This window comes from Octodon degus, unplaced genomic scaffold, assembly GCF_000260255.1.
Source record: "Octodon degus isolate 3935 unplaced genomic scaffold, OctDeg1.0 scaffold00099, whole genome shotgun sequence".
Taxonomy (NCBI): Eukaryota; Metazoa; Chordata; class Mammalia; order Rodentia; family Octodontidae; genus Octodon; species Octodon degus.
The window spans coordinates 10,703,215-10,712,074 of NW_004524675.1; positions in this window are offsets into that span (position 1 = coordinate 10,703,215).

The window sequence follows — 8,860 nt, forward strand, 5'->3', positions numbered from 1 at the left end:
GTACTAAAGGGAAATCTAGATTTACTTTTCCTAGGTTCTGGAGTATTTTACAAATACAGAGGATTTCTTGACTTACAGATAGATCATTTCAATCATCTTTTTCAGTTTTCATGATACAATCTTTAACCAATTTTCTACCACAAGGTGAGAAGGGGTGAACATATATATCTTATTTCATAATTGTTCCAAATAGGCTGGAACAATTATATGCTGAAAATCTGGTGTTTAAAATAATCTGTACCAATCATCAGCAATAATAAGTACATAATCTCATGAATCAGGTAATGCTCTTTGTCCTACATATTTTTCTATCAGCCTCAATCAGGCTAACATGTATTTTTGTTTTCGGTGTGTGAGGGTAGTTTGTCTATGCTGTTTCAGTGTCTACTGAGGACTACCTGCATCGTTGATGGAAGACAAGTCTTACAGTGCCTGGGCACCCGAAGCAAGAGCAGCAGAGAGGGGCTTTTGATGATGATGTGGAGGGAGGCAGCCAGAATGTGAGCTGCTAGAAAGGTCTTTCTTTTCCAGTGGCCCTGCTCAGTGCTTCTCACCCCTTCCCTAACCAAGAGTATTTCCTTCCAATTCCACATTTTATGGTATCATGAAGAATATTTTAAATACTGACTCCAAGGGAGGACTGGGGTCTTCGGTCATACGAGTCATAATTCATCCATAAAAGTCAAGGACCACTGTTCAGCAGCAAGTCTAAGCATGCCTCATCTGCCCCCACTGGATGCTGTGTTTTACATATACTGGCCACATATCACCTTCTGAAATGCCCTATAACTGGCACCATTTAACAAAGTAGCCGTGGTTCAGTACTACAGGAAGAATCAGGCAATCCTCAAATCCTCCTTCCTCACTTGAAATCACTGTACTCTGGGATAAAACAACAGAATATCTTATTTATTTATGCATTTGGTACAGGGTCTCACTACGCAACTTGCACTCATAGTGGTCCTTCTGTTTCAGCCTCCCTAGCACTGGGATTACAGGCATGCACCAACAACATAGGTCTCTGTGACTGGCTCGGTGCATCCGTGGGTGGGGCTGGCACATGGTGTTGGGAACTAAACCATGGTCCCTGCACTTGCCTAAGCAGGCCCTCAGTCCGCTTAGCTATGTCACCAGCCCCCAGAACACCATTTGAGATAGTTGTTTACATAGTCAAATTCATCTCCACATACCTGTTATATTGACAATTTACCTTTTGAATTCTTTTCCAGATGTACTTTTGAAATGGGAATTTCATTTTAATTTAAATAAGTATAACGTACTGATGCTTTATTTATTTATTTATTTATTTATTTATTTGGTACCGGGGATTGAACTCAGGACCCTGCACTTGACAGGCAAGCGCTTATTCTACTGAGCTATCTCCCTGGCCCCTGATGCTTTAGTTCTTAGCCTGCACTATTCACTTTTTTAGCAAATGAATTCGGTTTTGTTGTGAGCCCATTAAGGTAATAAAAAGGATTTTAAAATTTTGTTCACTCTTCTAGGTATTCTGGGTTCTATTCTTGGGTCAAATTAAATTGATACAGAAAATCTGTGTGCATAGTTCTCTACTGAAAATAATAAAAGCAGGTTTATAAATACACTACTAAACTGAGAATAGGCAAGTCAGAAAGTCAGAATAGGTGCAAGGAGTCCCTCTCAGGATTCACTTTAGTAATTATACAGCAAACTTGAATGCGGATGCTATACAGTTATAGAGAGGACATCTGTTATATGCTTTTGTCACTCATTTGATTACTGCTTTTTATTTTTTAAAAATTTTATTATTTGTTGGTACCAGGGATTGAACTCAGGATCTTGTGCTTGCCAGGTAAGCACTTATTCTCCTGAGCTATCTCCCTTGCCTTGCATTACTGCTTTTTACTTTATTGTATTTAGCACAGGGTCTACAGGGTCTCACTACACAGATCAGACTCGTAGTGATCCTCCTGTTTTCAGCCTCCCAAGCACTAGGATTACAGGCATATGCCCAGTCTCAATTGCTGTCTCAGCACTCCCAGGGGCAGGTCTGGCACAGAATACTGCTTTTTATATATTGAAAATTCCTAATTTTGTAGAAGGCTGATTGGTATGGTAGGAGTGGATGAGCAATTATGGCAGCTAAAAATGCCAGCTACTTCCCTTCCTCGCCCCTTCTGTTGATAGAGTATGGTCACATAAGGTAGGCCATACCAATCAGAGACCACCAGGTAGAAATTGAGTCCCCAGATACATAAAAGAAAGCTTTGAGAGAACTTTAGCCCTGCAGGTGGAAATGGCAGTACCTCTGGCTCTGGAGAGAGCAGGGTTTTTTTTTGTTTTTTGTTTTTTTTTAATCTCCAGACCAATTCTGAAACATGTTTTTCTGCATTTTTCCTACTACCTTAGCCTCTTCATCCTTCCTGGTGAGTTCTGTGAGAAGCTAAGACCCAATTACTTATTTATTTATTTATTTATTTATTTATTTATTTGGCACCGGGATCAAACTCAGGACCTTGCACTTGTCAGACAGGCACTTACGCCTCTGAGCTATCTCCCTGGCCCCTACTGTTTTATTTTTAAATTTTACTTTCTTGTTGACCTTTGTATCCTGAAACAGGGTAAGTTCTTGTAAATCCACCATGTGTTTTTGAAACTTCCATTGTGACACACTGAAGACGTTTATTCAATCAATTTTGATAGTCACTGTACAAATTTATACCTAAACTTGGTATAATTATAAAAAAAGAGAATAATGAAAGTCTCACTCTCATTGTCACCACATGGGTTAATTTGTTGGTTTCACAGTCTTTCTGTTCACCTTTCAACTGAATTGCTTTGCTTCCTCTTCGGTCCTTTCAGGCAGCTCTGCTATTTGGCCCATTTCCTCTCCAGAGGTGTCTCTTGGATCTGCTTTGGGAATATTAGGAGTGTTTGGAGGCATTTTGTTGCCTTGTTTATTCACATTTCCTCTGTGTGTGTGTGTGTGCGCGCGCGCGTGTGTGCAGGCACACACTGGAGGTTCAGGTCAAATAGAGTGAAGAGCCTTTGTTACTGATATGAAGCTCCCTTTAGTTAGGTCCTGTCTTCCAGTGATGTGATCTTAACTTTTTTGGTCAAGAGGTATTGTCTACTACTTCATGCTGACGGTTTGTGTGGGACTTGGTCACTATGTTGAAGGAAGACAATTCCTGCTGGCTGTCACAGCACCACAGATCCAGCCATGCACCCATCATAAACATTCAAACTACTTCTATGCTTTCACTTTTTCTCAGTGCCCCTTACAGACTACACTATATTGCTATTAACAGTCCTGATGGGAAGGAAGAAAGGAAGGAAAAGGCAAGGGGAAAAAGAAGGAACGTGAGTCAGTAGGCAGAGAGGGAGATGAGAGAGGTATTAACATAAAAACAAGTTGAGATTGTTGGAGGTATTTTTATAGTTGGAGTAAAGAGTTAGTGTTGAGGGGTTTTAAGAGAGTATTTGTGGAGGTGAGAGGCAGGAGGCAGGGGTAGAGGGTGCAGAGATTGAGGGAATGGTGAGGTCCTTGGAACCTGTTCAGATGCATGTGGTGGGCTGAGCGTGCACACTACTCCCCTGTGGCTGCTTGACTGCCTGGAAGTGGTGGAAGCTGGATATGAGGGGGCCCAACTTCTGGTTGCAAGCCTTGCTTTTGGGCAAGGTAATGGCAGACCTTTTCTTTGTTCCAAAATTCAGTTATCTCAATTAATTTGGGAAAAGGAGAATGTGAAATAGTTTGCCCCACTCCTGGCTCTCCATGGACTCCCACCAATGACCTAGGACTCCTGTGCCCTTTGTTGCTAGGAGAATCTTGCACTCAGTGTTGCCCCTCCAGGTCTTTTTCCTGCATCACCTGTTGTTCTGTGCCCCAGCTGATGCCCTGTTCCTGTGGTATCACATCTCCACCATCCCTGATTCAAGAGCTTCCCTTTCCAACCCACAGAACTTGTAGCAGTCCTCAGACTTGGGTCTCTTTCCCACTTGAGACCACAAATAGTGGTAGGATTTTCTGTTGTCTTCTGGTCTTTTTAGCGTCTGAGGAAACAACAGTTGAGTCCACGCCTGCCCAACTCTAAGGAGGTTCTCTCCATTCGGTCTCCAGGGATGTTATCCTTAGGGGTAACCAGCAGGCTCTGCACACTTTCCTGCTCTCAGCCTCCAGCCTCTTCCAGCGTAGGATGGGGATGTCTTTTGTCAACTAGGGCGCTGGGCAATGGCAAGGACACCTAGGGCTACAGTGCTCCCTGGAGCTCAGGCACTGATGGCTGAGATGGTCTGCCTATTCAACGTTGCCATCTTTCCCCTTGGCTGCACTTTGTAGCTTCCCTGGGGCCGCGACACATTTACTCCCACCTTGGGTTTCCTCCTCCATGGGGGAGGGAGAACACATATGTAGGGACCTTGCCCACGAGTCTGGCCGCTGCAGTGCAGGCTCCTTGCCTCAGGGTTAGGCTGCTCCCAAGATGGTGTGCACCCTGAACGAAGAGGGCCAGGCACGACCAGCTGCAGAGCTCCCTTTTGGTTTTCAACAACTTACATACCTGGTTTGAGCCTAAAGATTCCTTTTTCAGATTCATTTTCTATTTTCCTGTATGGTCACTTTATGTTTCAGTAACTCTTCTCCAAGTATCTCCTCTAATCAGCCATGTTGGATTTCTCTTACATAACTGGATCTTGATTCACGAAGATGTGATTCATGAAGCATTTTGAGTTTTTCTTGGAGCCGGAAATCAAACCCAGGACCTCACACCTGGCAGACAGGCACCTTGCCACTCAGCTGTGCCTTTAGTCCCAGCATTTAAACACTCAAACACTAAAATTTTTTCTGAGATTAGTAAACTTGTATTAATCACTTGGATACTAGTATCAATGTTCTATCTTTAAAATGTCCTTTAGAAGCACTGAATTCTTGTATGAAATCATATATGAAAAATGGTTCCATACAACATAGGTGGAAGATAGTAAGTAGGACTTTATTCACTGGTACTGAGAATTGAACTCAGGGCCTTCTGCTTGCCAGTCAGGTACTTGTGCTGCTAAGCTGTACCTGTGGCCTAGGTGGGAATTTGGAAGATTGTCTATAAAAATCAGTTGCTGTTCAAGCTAGGCTTCATTGTTCTATTTTTGTATATATTTGAAACTGACATTCCTATTACTGCTTTAGCTTTGCCTTCTGGATCCTTCCAGGGAGGTTACCAAGGGAGTGGCGAATGTGGACATCATCACATTCCAATGTGTAGACGTTTTAAGACTGAATAAAACTGAGAGTTTGAAAATTGAGTTTCCTGTTAATCTTCCTAAGTGAAATCAATTTGTTTTTTAATTCTGAAAATATGTGCTCTGCAACAAAATACAAAGGAAATCATGCACATGTCTTTTAGTTATATGAATTCTTAAACATGGGTTTTGATCTTGGTACTCTTTCAAAAACCGTTTCCTCAAAATTCTGATAAGACTAGTGTTCCATTTTCATGATTGTTTAAGTGGCTGATCAAGGTAATACTTTTCATATGCTGCTCTATTAGCCCATTTGGCCTGTTATAACAAAATATTAGATGGGATAATTTATAAACAATAAAAATTTCTGGAACTTACAATGTTCAACATCAAAGCAGTAGCCAATTCAGTATCAGGCCACTTGTATTTCAGAGATGGTGACTTCTACCTGTGTCCTCAGATAGTAGTAGTGAGTAAAAACAAACTTCTTCTGATAAAGCTGTTAATCTCATCCAAGACCTAGATGGGGACATAGCTCAGCAGCCTAAGTGCCTACCTGGCAAGTGCAAAGTCCTGAGCTCGAGCCCTGGTACTGGAAAAAAAAAAAAATCATTAAAAGCCTCAGGATGTAATCATCTCCCAAGGATCCATCTCTATACTACTGAATTGTAGTATGACAGCTCTGCTGCAGAGCCACTAGTGAAGCAGTTCTACTGATTTCTGGGTGTGCCCAAGAAGGGAGTTTAGGTACTTTGTCTGGTCCCTAGCCCCTTTCTGGCAGTGTTCTCTTGGTCTTCTCTGGCCACCATGAGCAAGGAATTCCTCCACAATTCTGCCCTGACGTTCCTGTATACAGCCGGTTGAATATGGAATTGACCCTTTGAAAAAAGAGACAAATGAACTTCTTATATTATGGATGCCCAGTATTTATTCCAGCAATGGGAAAATATAGAAAACTGGTACTGGAGAAGTGATCATACGTTCAGAAATCTTTAGAGCTAGGTTTGAAGGAGAGGTTTGGAAAGGCTTGGAGAGGTGGGCTAGTAGAGGCCTAGGATGCTGTAGGCAGAACCTGATGGCTGACTTGGTTTGAGCTCAGACCAGAATGCTAATAGGAAATGCTGGGCTCATGAGGTTTCAGACAGAAACAAAGATCATGTTGAGAATGGGATTAGAGGCCAGGCATGTTAAAAATGTCTTTTTTCATGCCCTAAAACTGTGTGAGTTTAAGTGAAGTGGACAGATTTGGTGGAAGAAATTTCAGGACAGCCAAATGTTGGCTAGGGCATGAATACTGCTACACTTCAGCTCTGCTAAAGTAAGTGAGGTAATGGGAAGAGGTCTCTAGCAACTCATTTTGGTACAATGTACTTGGTGAATTAAGCATGTTCATTTTTTAAAAAAATATTTTTACATCTTTTTTTTATTTTTACTTTTTGGTGGTACCAGTGATCAAACTCAGGACCTTGCATTTGCTAGGCAAGCACTTCTTCCACTGAGCTATCTCCCCAGCCCCCAAGCATGTTCATTTCCTCCTTGGAAACACAGACCTTTGGCCTATGCCAGGCCAGGGCAACATGATCTTTACCATGAATGGTACTGTTAGACAGACAGAAGACTGACACCTTGAGTTATATACAGTATTTCCTCTGGGCCTTTTATCATTAGAACTATCACTGTAAAACACCAAACTCTCTAAAGCTATGATCTATGTACAACAATTACTATCAATCATGTCATTTTTTTCTCCGCAAATCTTGTAGAGTAAGGAAAGAAAAGGTGTTAATGCTTGCTCCATACTACGTAGAACAAATCTTGGTAGCAGTTTTATAATGTGATTTGCCTTCTGCTTCCTTAGCTTAACTACTGAAGGATATGTCAGTGCAAAAGTGAAAAATAAACTTTGTTCTTAATAAAGATTTAGCTCATCAGTGATAAATGAGGAAGGATTGCACACATTCTGGTAACTGTATTTGCAGACAGACTGTTTTCTGAGCCAATGGAATAGACAATGAGGGAGATAAAGTTTGAGATACAAATAACATCTTGATGGCGGATGAGTGACACAGACACTGCAGGCAAGTGCAGCCATTCAGCAGGTAGTTTTCATGTAAGACTGGTTTTACAATCCAATCAAAAGATTTAGAACACATAGCTTTTAGTATCATAGTTAAAAGTTTCCCTCATGTATCCCTGAGGGGAAAAATCATCAACCAGAACAAGATTCAAATCAAGCAATACATTAGATAAAAAGAATTTATGAGTTATGGAACACCTAATGAGTAAGATAATTTTTTCCCCCAGAAATTTTGCTCTTCCAGTTTTCATTATTTGGTTGGGGACTCACAATCTGTAAATAGTAAAATCATGCAACAAAAATTGTCTTTTTTTTTTTTTTGTGGTACTGGAGATTAAACCCAGGTCATGCTGAGCCATATCCACAGCCCACTACCTCATGCTGGTGGACAGAGTATTACTTTGTAAAGGCAGCAAGACAAATGCCCATAGGCTCTTCCCCTAGCATTCATGTTCTCAGCTACCAACTAAGAACAAGGGAAAGTAAGGGACTGTCTATTGCAGACTAGGGAAAATCATGAAGCTACACCACTGTGGCACCTGGCTCTCATGCTCAGGTTCTGCCTGGATCTCTTAATCATGTGCCTCAGGGAAGCAGAGTCACATGTAACCCAGATAACTCAGCTTATCATCCTGAAGTCAAATTCAAAGACATAAACAGATTTACTTTATAGATTCTTTAAAAAAAGATTCTGTAGCCTAGCCCCAAAGTATCCTGCAATAGATCACAGTGAAAAAAGAATACATTCTCAGGAAAAAAACCTGCCTATGAAAGAGAAATTTCTATTAGCATTAACAATAAAAAGAGTAAAAACAAGCTTTTCCTTTCATTACAAACAAAACTCACCAGCTCATGTAAAATAACTTGCTAACAACAAAAAAAGTTGAAACAAAATCAATTTACAAAACTGTAATACCGATACAACATGTATATTTAGTTTTCTACATAGTTTTTAATTTCTTAGCCACCTTAGCCTGAAACACCTGGCTTCTCCCCAGGAAGCTGCTGCAAACCCAAGTAGTGTTCTGACTGCGCGGCTGCAGAGACGCCTCCTTTGCACAGAATAAAGATGCAGCTTCCGTAAAACACAGCCCTCTGCAAGACCACCTGAAGCTTGCTTTTTTACCAGCAAGTGTTTTCAAAAACTTTTATACAAGTCAGTTTTTATTTTTACAACTTTATTTGGTTACACTCATTGTAGAAAAATGTATAGATGCAGAAATATATGCAAAGAAAATAAAAAGTTACTCAGTATGTGTTCCTCAAATATAATAACAAAAGATTTTGTGCATTTCTGTCTAGTGTTTTTTTGTACATTTACATGGTATTTTAAAACAAAGCTAGTACTGTAAAATATTTTACCTTTAAAATTTTTTTTTTATTACACAGCAGCTGCTCCTCTAGGGCATTAATGTGTGAGAACATGACATTCAGTTGACTGATTCCCAATTTAACCGTACATGAAACAATTTCTCTCCAGTTGCTGGATATTCCGCTTATTTAGAGCATTTGCTGCTGAACACCGTTCTTTACACACAGTTCTCTGTATGTATTCTGGCACACATG